This window comes from Chamaea fasciata, unplaced genomic scaffold, assembly GCF_029207755.1.
Source record: "Chamaea fasciata isolate MVZ Bird 193981 ecotype frontalis unplaced genomic scaffold, bChaFas1.0.hap1 SCAF_18, whole genome shotgun sequence".
Classification (NCBI taxonomy): domain Eukaryota; kingdom Metazoa; phylum Chordata; class Aves; order Passeriformes; family Sylviidae; genus Chamaea; species Chamaea fasciata.
In genome coordinates, this window is record NW_027094103.1 from 4,717,127 (window position 1) to 4,728,686 (window position 11,560).

The 11,560-nt window shown below is 46.2% G+C and overlaps 1 long non-coding RNA gene across 1 annotated transcript; it reads right to left on the minus strand.

Moving 5' to 3' along the window:
• Window positions 1–859: 859 nt before the first annotated feature.
• LOC136298814 (uncharacterized) lies at window positions 860–2,387 on the minus strand. Its single transcript, XR_010723381.1, has 4 exons — window positions 2,336–2,387; window positions 2,178–2,238; window positions 1,567–1,678; window positions 860–1,435 (listed from the first exon to the last, which is right to left on the minus strand). It is a non-coding gene; the product is annotated as an uncharacterized lncRNA (long non-coding RNA).
• Between the last annotated feature and the right edge of the window lie 9,173 nt (window positions 2,388–11,560).

Below are 11,560 nucleotides of genomic sequence, written 5' to 3' on the forward strand. Positions count from 1 at the left end.
ACATGAAAAGCTCCAGTGTCCCAGGCTCTCAGATTTCCAGCAGAAGGAATAAAACACAAACCACACACACACACTCACAGGGGCCGCTGGCTCGGCCATCACATGCACGGAGCTCATTTCAAGGCAGCACCACATATGTTACAAGACAATCTGTCACATTTTAAAAATATATAAATATATATTAGATATCTCCTCTGTATAATGTGCAAACTCTAAGCAGCTGGCAAGAGGGCAGTGGTGATTTAATGCAAGAAAACTGTGCTTTGCTGAAGGGGCTGGGGACTGGGGAGCTCTGGCTGTAACGAGAAGCCTCTTTGACAAAGGCGCAGAGTGGCATCTTTTCACACAATTATATGTGGGTCACATTAACCTCTGCTGGGCAGGATTCCCCTGAGCTGCCTCTGTCTGTGTCACTGGGAAGAAATCTGAGATTCCTCTCTCCATCTCTTGCTTTTCTCTCGCAGCACTGGGCATTGCAGGGAGAGGATGGAGAGGGGAATGGGGTTCCCACTGCCAGCACAAGTTTCCCACTGAGTTCTGGGGAAAACTCCTCACTTCCAGGGCCCAGCAGTCCCACCGATGAGATATGATAATCAAGGGAGAGATCTGAGATTTCCAGCTGTGTCACTGCACTATAATATATATGTACATTACTATTTATAACCAAAGAAACTCTGCTAAGCTGCCCTCTCCACTTGCGTGCCAGATACTGATGGGAACTATTTGAATTTTGCTCTGTGGGTGTGGATTGAAGGCAGCACACATTTTTTCACAGGCTTTGGAGGTTCCAGTTTTCTCCTGTCAAGTACAACTCAAATTTGCAAAGGGAAATGTTATCAAAACCATCATAATTTATTAAACAAAATGAATATTTCTTTAATCAAACCACTTGGGTAGTCCACTGTTCTGTGTTGGCTTGTTTTTTCAATCTTTGGCAGGGAATTCATTTATCAGGGAAATACATTCTGGGAGTGGGGTGACAAATTTTCAGTAAGAACAACTTCCCACTTTCTAGTGCCACAAAAGTCTGGTTTTTACAGAGTCATTTTTGTTTTCCAGGAAACTTACCATATTCTTCTCTGGGCTCAGCTGGTTTGATGTGGTCTATAGCAAATGAACTTTATGTCCCATGGCAAACTGGATTTAAAGGACAAGATCTTCCAAATTTGAGAAAGTCACCGTGGAAACCCAGCTTTCACTTGTATTAAAACAGGTTCTTTCTCAATGAACTCCTTCTGGAAATGAAGGAAACATTCCTTGCAGACAACTGATACTTACAGTGTCATTCAACTCCAATCCTTGTGCTCCTTCACACATTTCCAGTCCCAGTGGGCTGCAGGGTTTTGAACTTGCAGGACACAGTAGCTGGGAAGCCTTTGAAGACAGCTGGAGACTGGGAGATAAGGACACAAATGGGAAGTGCCTGCCAGGACACCTAAAAGCAAAGATTAAACCCGACAATTTGAAAGGTATTTGAACATTTTTCACATGTTGAGATCAGCTGCAGACCACGGGCTGATATTAAAGTACACTGGGGCATTCCCAGCACCAGTAATTGCTGCTCACCTTTCACCCTCCGCTGCTCATTTCCTCTCCATGCCAAAGTGCTCTTTCCACTCACTTGTGCCAGGAAAACTCGCCGTGACCAGGCACTGAACCAGACAGAGGAACTCGCCTGCTTTAAACAAACAAACAAACAAAAAACCAAACACGTGAAACCTTTTTTTCCCCCCTTTCCAAGCCAGGTGGCTCCTCCCACCTGGTTCCCAACCACAGGAGTGGCTGTGCCAGCAGAGCAGCAGGAGCAAGAGGCCAGGAGACAACAGTGTCTTAAACCAATGTTACCACCGAGCAATTTGTAATATCAAACCACAGGCTAAATCTCAACTAAAAGCTTTTCAGGTTCAGAGTGAACACCTCTATTAAAATGAATTAAGCAATTCACAGCGTTCAGAGCTGCACTTTAAAATGGAGTTTAAATCTTTATTTTCAACGCTCACCCCTGTAGCAGAAATGGCCTGAAAGAAACCAGCTCAGAAAACCATTAATTCCAGGTTTCTGTAGAAGAGGGTTTGTGCATATTCATTCCGGTTAATGCAAAAGCCTTTCTGCACTGCAGTCACTGCCACAGGGACTCCACTACACTGCAGAGACACCAGAACTACCTTAAAACTCACCAGTGCAAGTCCTGATAACCATCTAGTCTCAACAGCACAGGCTCAGCACGGCTAATTTGTCCTGACAAGATTATTTGCAAATTAGGTGAGGAGGTCAGACAGCAGCCATATAACCACATAAAAATGTAGTAAACAATGGCTCCAAGTTTATGCCCTACCTATTTTTTATGTGATTTTCACTTTACATGCCCCCTCAGCACCAGGTTTCGCCCAGTCTTAGGCCCAGTTTCAGCCAGGATGTTTAAATCCCTTGCCCAGGCTGGACTGCAGGTGTGTGCTCACCTGGGCTGGGTGTCTTTTAGCTGGGAGGTGTGAAATAGATCCTCAGCTGGGAAGACTCCAGTGTAGTGAGGCAGAAACTGGATCAATGGATGTAATCACTTGCGAAACCAAAGAGGATGAGAGCAGGTTTTGCCTCGAAGTAACAAAATAAGTGGTTTCTAGTGTTTATACATGGTAAGTCTGTGCTGGATGTAAAATCCTGCCCCATCTGGAGGGCTAAACATCAGAAGATGTTAGTGTGAGAACAATTTTGGATCCCAATCAGAACATCCTCCTCCATTAACTCAGCAGAGGATCTGTCTGTGTGTTGTCATGCAGAGGCAGGAGCTGCCTGTCAGGGGAATGAGCGGAGGATGAGGGATTTCCCACGCACCAGGATCCAAACCCCATGGACTCACATGAACCCATTCCAGATGTCCCAAGTGTTTGTAGTGACACGTGGCACGAGCATGCCCAGATGACAGAAGGGGCTGGAGGAAGGTTCACATTTGTGTCTCATTCTTGGTTTCATAACCTGTTTGGGAAACACAGTGCTGGACTTTATCCCCTGCTCAGTATTTTTGGGAAGGACTAACTTAAGGATGATTGTCTGCTTTGGGCCGTTGCGTGCCCCATGGGAAACAAAAAAAGGGTAGGCTCCCCCAAATCCTTTATGGATATAGGAATGATGTCTGAGCACTACAGAGCCACGGCCCAGACAGGCCCTGCAGGTCAGTGTGTGCACACAGGGCTCAAGGGCAGCCTGGACAACCCCTGGGTCACCTTCCAGTACCATCTCAAGAGGCAAAGTGCTTAGAACAAGCATCATAAATGCCACCGGACCAAAAACCAATGCAGCTGGACACTGATCTTTACCAAAAGCCACTGTGTGAAGGAGAACACAACACTGAGGTCTTCCCAGGACTGACCTTCCCTGCTCTACCTAGCTTCCATTACAGTAATTTGCTTAATGACTCCCTCCGTCAGGTGGCCAGCACAGCCATCCAAGGAGCCACCCTCCAGTTACACTCCTAAATGTACCTTCAACATCTTTGTGCCTTTGGCCACTGGATCCCCTGGCAGTGCCTTCTGCAATCTGTTCAGCCACTCAGCTCACAATTTATTTCCTTTTGCCTGATTCAGACTCATTACCTGAAGTGTTCTGCCCGTCCTCCTGACTCCAAAGCCTCTTTGTAAGAGCTGTTCAGGAAACTTTTCAGTGCAATTTCATTGAGAAATATCAGTTAAGTTAAACTGACATTTCTCACAAAAAGAACTCTATTCTGAGTTTAAAAAAGAATTTAAATTCTTAGTTTAAAAAACAGTATGTTCTCAGGACCTGCACAGGGTTTCTTCTGCCTCTTCCCTTCACTCCACGCCTTGTTTTTAGGGTTACCTGAGTATCAGGTACCTGGAGTTTCACCCCATATGCAAGTATTTAACCATGTGCACAAAACCGAATGTGCCTGTGTCTAATTCTGACCCAGGCAGAAGGATGCAGCACAGATCTCTTCACCTGATCCAGTATCATCAGAAAACCTTTAAAGGCAGCAATAAGAAACGCCCAAGGCATGATTCAGTTTATCCTGAAGTGAATCACTAAACTGGGCCATGGATGAGTGAATCATGTAAACATCTCCAGTGTAAACCAAAGTCACTGAAAAGGAATCAAAGGGATCATGCCTTCTGTCTTTGCTGAGATTCCTCGTGACCACAAGGGAACATCACGCACTCCCATTTGTTCCTTGTCATTTTGGGAGCTTTAAAGGAGTGAATACCCTCCTCCCATTATCCTTTCTTTGGGTGGCACTGTTTTTGACTTTCCTTCTTTTTCCTTTCCCTTTTGAATGGTCTTATTTTTCACCAACCCCATCAGCTCATGAAGCTATCACCCAGCAGTCCTAAAAGCAGTCCTCTTGTCCCAGGAGAGTCTCCTAACAGTGCTTTATCCTGTCCAGAAACCCTTTGTGAAAACCCACCAGAGATGTCCTCAGATGGCTGCAATTAATTAGACTGAAATGACAAGTGGTGTCTTGTCTGTACACAACAAAATTTTCAGGTGCCCCCAAAATTAATTCAACTTTTTGGCAGGAGCATGACCTGCCAGCACCAAAACATAACCATCCACACAAATAAGAAACTAAATCAAAGCTGTAAAAAAAAAAAAGTCCACCAATTCAGGAACAAGCCTTTCTTACAATGTTGTCATATGAACAACTTTTGTTTTGGGAGTTTCAAAAGGACATGGGGAAAATAGGGTGGTAGGATCCTGAGGCTGTCCCTGGGAATACCCCATGGCCTTCTCCCATCTCAGGTGTCTCATCTGAACCCCAAACTCATTGCTCTGCTCAGTGGCCTGGGCATGGGGCAGGCAGAGCCCATTTAGGACAAAATTATTTGTAACCCTTAGAGAAATTCTAAAAGCTTTTTAGATAAAGGGATGAATTGGCTTTTGTTCAGACAAAAATCTGATGTATAAAGCGTAGCCCCCCTCAGCAGGTGACATAACCCAGATGCCACAGTGACTTGACACTGACTTTACAGCACTCCAGAGAGACAAAGCAACTTCCCCTTGATCAGGCAACACCCAGGACCTCTCCTGCATCACTGAACACTCTGAAACTCCCCATCCCTCCTACTGGCCCCCAGACAAAATGAAATGTTGTCCCCTGTGCACCATTCATCAAAGCCAGCCCCAGTAATTAATGGCACCATTTGTTCAGGGGATTTCACCAGGTACTGAAATCCAAAGTGTCAAAGCATGGACAGTCTCATCCCGCTCTGGCAGATGTAAATATGCCAGGGAGACTTTGTGTCACTCAGGAATCACTGTCCCTCTGAAAAGGGTTTCAAGGCCTTTCAAAGCACTGAGATGCTGTAAACCAGCTCCTCAGTCCCAGCATGGATGGTCCTAAGAGAGCTCTGTTACCTGTGGGGACCATGAGTTTGGTCTTTTTGAGCAAGACTTTGGGCTGGACTTGTCTTCATAAAAATGGGAACGGCCACAATTAAAACAAATACCAAAGCTCCCACCATTCCACCCAGCTTACTCCGTGATTCTGTGGAATCAGGAGCAGTGAGGCAGAAAGCAGCCTGCTCCTGCTGCCTTCTCCTTTGGCCACACTTCCCACCAGGCAGCAGAAAGCAGGGAGCGGGTGTTGTGAAGAAGCTGCTGCCCATCTCAGACACTCAGTCCAGACCTTACGGGGCCAGCAACACAGGACCTACAGAAACCTTTTCTCCTACCACCACCCCCAGAATGGCTCAGTCCAGCACAAGATCTCAGCCTCCTTCTTAAAACTAATCAGTTCCCCTGCAATAATTTTTTTGGAGCCTGTGGTTTTTCAACGGAATTTAAAGAACAAAAACCTTGGATCATTACATCATGGCTCCAGTAATGTCTAGGAACATTTTACATTTGATAAAATCTCCCCAGATTACCTTCTGAAAGCCTTGTGGCACGGCTGGGAACACAGGAATGATGTAAGAAACCACTGAATAACTCAGAGATCAGCTCCTCACATCCCTAGCAGAGAAACTTGGGAGAGGCATCACTCCTCCTGCAAGGGAACGTGGCAATTAGCTGAAGTCAAGGAGCTGCTGTGCCTATGGACAGACAGGAAGAATGGCCTGGACTTAACACATGCTCAGCCTCACTTGGCAGGAATTCTGGGCCCAGGGTTGTCCAAGTGCCTGCTCCCTGTCCCTCCTCAGCCACCCCTCCCTGTCACAGTTTCCTCTCGGTTTATTTTCCCACCTCCTGCTGGTGTGGTTTGGAATCTGTCTGGGGAAAGAAGGTGAAAGGTGTGTATTTGTACGGTGTGAGCCTCTGCTCTCAGTCTTGCTTCTTTAAAAACGGGGGAATCTTCCTAAAAGTGAGGACTCACACCTGGAGCTTGGCTGTAGGGGCGCTAGAGGGGATGGGCAGAGGGTACCCCTTCCAAATACTCACAAATTTACTTCTGTTAAAAGTAAATATAGTCTGATTAGCAATAATAACAACAATAACAACAGTAATGATAACAACAACACAGGCAAAACACAGGGAGATGGAAACTGCCAAGCCATGCAGGGAGAACCTGAGGTGAACTTTTCCAAGAAACCATGAGTGTAAAGGGAATCTCTGTTTCATTCTCCCTTCAGGAGACAAAGAATTTTGCAAACTCCTACTAACTGGCTAAGCCCTGTGCTTTTGTGGAGCTCTGTACTCTACCTCCCAGAGACACCGCGTGGACCTCAAATCCTCATGCAAAGCCACGTAAGCACAACTTGTGTATTGAAAAATGCAAGGATGGGCACAAGGTAACCTAAAATCCTGACCTCAGGTGACTTCCCCCACGTCACTCCAGTCAAACTGAGACACAATAACCAAGAATTCTGATTCCCAGACTGTACTTATAACCACTAGTTCATGCTGCTTCTCATCAGAGCAATGTCACCATGAGACTTTTATTCAGCTGAGAAAACAGAAGTGACAGCAGCTCTTTGTTGGGGTTGGCCCCTGAGCTTCCCCTGTTCACACCATAATTAGCTGCACTGCTTTAGAGCAATTGGGGTGTTTCACTCACAAGCGTCTTTGGGTGGTTAATTCAAAGATTAAGTCTCAAAAGCAGAGAATACAACAATGCTACAACACCTAAGAATTAGATGTTTATCTTAACCAGCTGGCTCATCCCTTTTACTTGCTTTCTGCTACAGACTTAACAAAGTTTTTATTTTTTGCCTGGAACACCCAAAGGAGTTGGAGCTTCTCTCGTAAGCACAGCAGTCAAGGAGAATACCAGCCCCAAAGAGCTGAGTGCCCAAACCAGGCAACAGGTAAGAAACAACATCAATACTAGCACAGGGTCCTGCTCCTTATAAACCAGGGAATGAACCATGGGGAGATGACATGACCTGCCTGGGATCATTCCAGCCAGAACAGAGCTCCCAGCCAGGGTAATGGCTCAACCAGAAGACCGCCCTTCCTCCTGAACAGGAGGTCTGAACCTGAGTAGCATGGCAAAGGAGGGATTACATGGTTCATAGAGCTGAAGGTTTCTAGATACCCTGAGGCTTTGTCCCCTCCATGCCCTGGCACAGGATCTTTGTCAAAGCGGCTGAAGAGAGATGCCCCAGTCTGGTGTTGTTCCGAGTGGTCCATCTGCAAGCTTAGGCACTGATTTCCTGGTCGGTGCCTTCCTTTAGAACTGGAATCCAATTTACAAAGCCTTTAATTTTAAACTTTCTCATCACAGACTTAATAAAAGTAAATGACAGGTAATGGTCCCAGAAGCCAGGGCCCATTAGATCTTTCTCAACACTAATAGGGGCTGATCAGATGCTTGTGCACTCCTTTTCCAGCTCACGGAAACCCAGCTCCCCAAGGACTCTGCAGCCGGGGGAGAAACAGGAAACCAATCCTCTCACATGCAAGGGAAAAAGGGAGAGAAAAGAGGGGGGAAAATAAAACCAAACAAACCCATGTGAATGTGAAGACTGAAAGCTGAAAACGGGCAGGAGGAGGATGAGTGCAGGTGACGCCTGCGCTCTTCCCGGAGTTCATCTGGGGCCCACGTGCTCGCTCCATTTCCCCAGCAGGGCACTGGGGGCTCTGTGAGGAGCTACAGGCACCGTGGCTGCACGGAGCCATGGAGCAAACCGGCTCTGATTTCTGCCCAAAGGCATCAGTGTCAGACCGGTTGGGATGTCAGCTCGGCACAATGTCAAGGCGGCAGTCACGGTGTGCTGTCACAAAGAGAAATAGATATCATTTCAAACACACAGCTCTGCAGAGAGGAGGGTGAGGCAGGAAAGAGAATCCCATAATGCACTTTTATGGGGGGAGAGAGGGACAGGAGGCTTAACTCTGCTTTGGCCACACGAGAGGAGGCACAAGTAGAGGAAGCTCCAAGTCTTCCAGCCAATGCATCACCAAGCTGGGAGGGCAGGTGGGTACTCCAGAAAGGACCCAATTGTCCTCTCTTCTATTTAGTTTTGGTTAGAAAAAAAGCATCTGGAATCAGTCTCCTAAGACTGATTCCTGATTGAAGGAATTCCTTGGCCAGCACAAAGCTTTATTCTTCACCTCTAGCACAGAAGGGAATGACAGTGGTGTGGTCACAATGACCAGGATTCTGGTGGTTTCCTGTCCTCCTCAGGTTAGACCTCCAGACTTTAGAGATAAAAGACACTTTGAACCCAACCTCATTCCTTCCCAACTGTCTCAGTAAAAGCCAGGCCTTGCAGCCTTCACGTCCCAGACCTAAAGCAATCCTGGCCCCATACACTCCACGACACCCTCTCCCAGGGAAGGGTGCTTGTTACACCCATACCTTCCCCTCTACAGAAGCCAGCAAGGTGACTTAGGCATTACTGGGAGATGCTCTCCCTCGTCTACCTCATATCCAGGTGCCAGAAGGCAACTGTGGCACCGTCATGGCTGGAGAACTCAGCATCAGACTCTCCTTGCAGTCCTTCACTACAAGGCCGTGCTGGGGCAGCTCCTCATTCCTTTTCTGTTTGTCAATATTGTCTGGCTTTTGCTTCTGTTTCACCGCTGCTCAGCATGGAACTGCCTCTGCCATGACTTCTCTTTCCCAGACCTCACTTCTTCCACACTGATTTTCGGTCCTTCCATGGTCTCAAAGCCATTTGCCAGCCCGTGCACCCAGATAGAGGGAAAAAGAGGGAGTTGGAGGGGAGAGAAAGTTTTCACCTCAGTTTTCCTGGTGTGAACAGATACAATTTCATGAGATATCTGCTAAGGGTTCTGCCCACAACAAGGAGTGACAGTACCATTACATTCCCAGTATGTTCATATAGGTTTAAGTAACCTTATTTCCGTATTTTCAAAGCAAGAAACACTTTTCAAGTAACACCTTCCAGTGTTACAAAAATGCCATGCAAGAGCATATGTATTTTAATGAAAGGGAAGGGGATGGAGTTAATTTTTGAGAGGAACATGACATTTCCCAGAACTGATCATTCCTTGTTCCCTGTAGATCACTCACTTCCTGCCGACTTGCACAGAGGGAACAGCACTGAGGGATCTCAGGCTTCATCTTTGAGGGCAACTTTGTGGAAGGCTGGGACGCAACACAGCAAGATTATCTCTTACCCCACCACTGATGTCTGTGTACATCTGTGATTTTTGATACACCAAGTCTGAATTACAGAAAACTCCGGAGCCTGCTGCAATATAATTAATGTGATAGGAAATCTTGTACTGGAGCACAGCCAGGATTCTCATCACACTCAAGCCTCACTCAGTAACCACTGGGCTTTCCATTCCTCCCTCAGCCACCCACCTTATTTGTCTTTGCTTCCCAATTCCTCTGAAGCACCTTTTAAACCCTATTGACATGACTGTGAGCTGTAGTAGCACACAGGGTTTAGGAAGGACTCAGTCTGGAGCAAATTCCTTGCCTGTTGGCTTGTCTCTAGCCTAAATCCAGCTCTCTTATCCCTGCACATGACACTTGCTCACATAGCCTTGAAACCTCGCACTTCCCTACTCCCTTCAGGCATTTTTACACTTAAAGTGATTCCTCCTTCCTCGCCCTTGTCCTTTTCCTCCCAAGTCTTGCTTTCCAAACAACATTCTTTCAGCTTTTCTGAATGGGGAGAAATCTCCCAAGACTCTGCTTTATCCTGGTTATACTCTACCCTGTGCTCTGGATGTCTCTCTCATAATCAGGTGCATGCACTCTGTATTACAGCTGTAGAAAGAAGGGGGATTTATACATATGGCCCCTTCTAAGTGTAACACACAGGCCTGGATCCTCTCCCAACATCTGCTCCTAGTCTGGACCAAGGGAATGAGAGTTGCTACGAGGTTTGTAATTCATGTAAGAAAGATCTCATGAAGAACTGCAATAGCCCAGTCCTAACCCTTGGGAGATGGGTATGGACAGCCTCTTGGAATGTGGTGTAGCTTCCACACAGGTGCTTCATCTTGCAGTTGAGCTTTTTCACCTCACTCCTTACTTCAGCAAACAGCAATCAGCATTTGTATTGCTCCTCACTACACCACAGTGCTGGACAGACTAAAATGTCTGTGGCTTGTAATGGATTTGTAAAGACACTTGTGCCACATCCACACAACAGAGAGCAGAGTGAAGAAGAGAAGTTGACGTCTCAGTGTTTGGGGTTACACATCTGTTTATCTGAGTATTTCCTTACTCTTTTGGGGAAAAGTCAACTACTCCTGTTTATTTCTATCTCCTGGCCACCAATGTGTTACACCAGGCTGTCACCCCAAGCAGGGTGTTGGTTCAGTTCATCTAAAATCTGTGTCCATAGGGAAACCTAAGCGATACCTAAGCAATGCAAACTTTGGTTTAACCTGGCTCGGAAGGAACCCAGCCCCTTTCACTAATTACACTTCCCTGTCCCCAGATTTTAATGATTTCTCTTCCTTACAAGAACACAAACCCAACTGTGAATTTTCTCACTCTCCATGTAAGGTCCATCGCTTAGATAAACCCAAAGGACTGTTGGGCTTTGTATCCATGGCTGGGGCAGATCATATTTTAGGCCAGAACAAAGCACATGGTAAATTCCTGAAGTCTGCTAGAACATTTGTTTTGCCAGGATAAGATAAGAATACAAGGTCCATGATAAGACCACAAGTTTCACAACAACCAGACCCAAAAAATCCCTTACTCCTCAATACCCAAGGAATCCTGAATATCAGCCCTAATGCATCTCAGGTAGGGTGCCCAAAAGTCAGGGTTACTTTAAACCTATAACTGAAGAGTTTGAATAACTGTCTAATGTTGGAACTTTATCTGTGCTTGGCATCCCTAGAAATGCCTCTATGTCCATGGTTTTGTCCTCACGGGATTTCACTACTTCAGACACTCTACCAGGATTTCACCTCGTTGGAGCAGTGTCTGTGCTTGGACCTGCATGAAGAGTCCAAGAAAAACCCTCACAAATAGTAAATCTGAGATGTCTGAGATGCACTGGGTTCCTGGGTGGGAAAAGAGCAGCCCTCACCTCCAGTACACTTATGCAGGAGCAAATCCAAGGACAGCAGGACCTGGTTCATAAATATCATTGATCTTTAAACCAGCCATTTCTCAGGCTGGGTGTTTCATTTTTCAACAAAAATACTGGTCAGAAAAGATGCTTCTGTC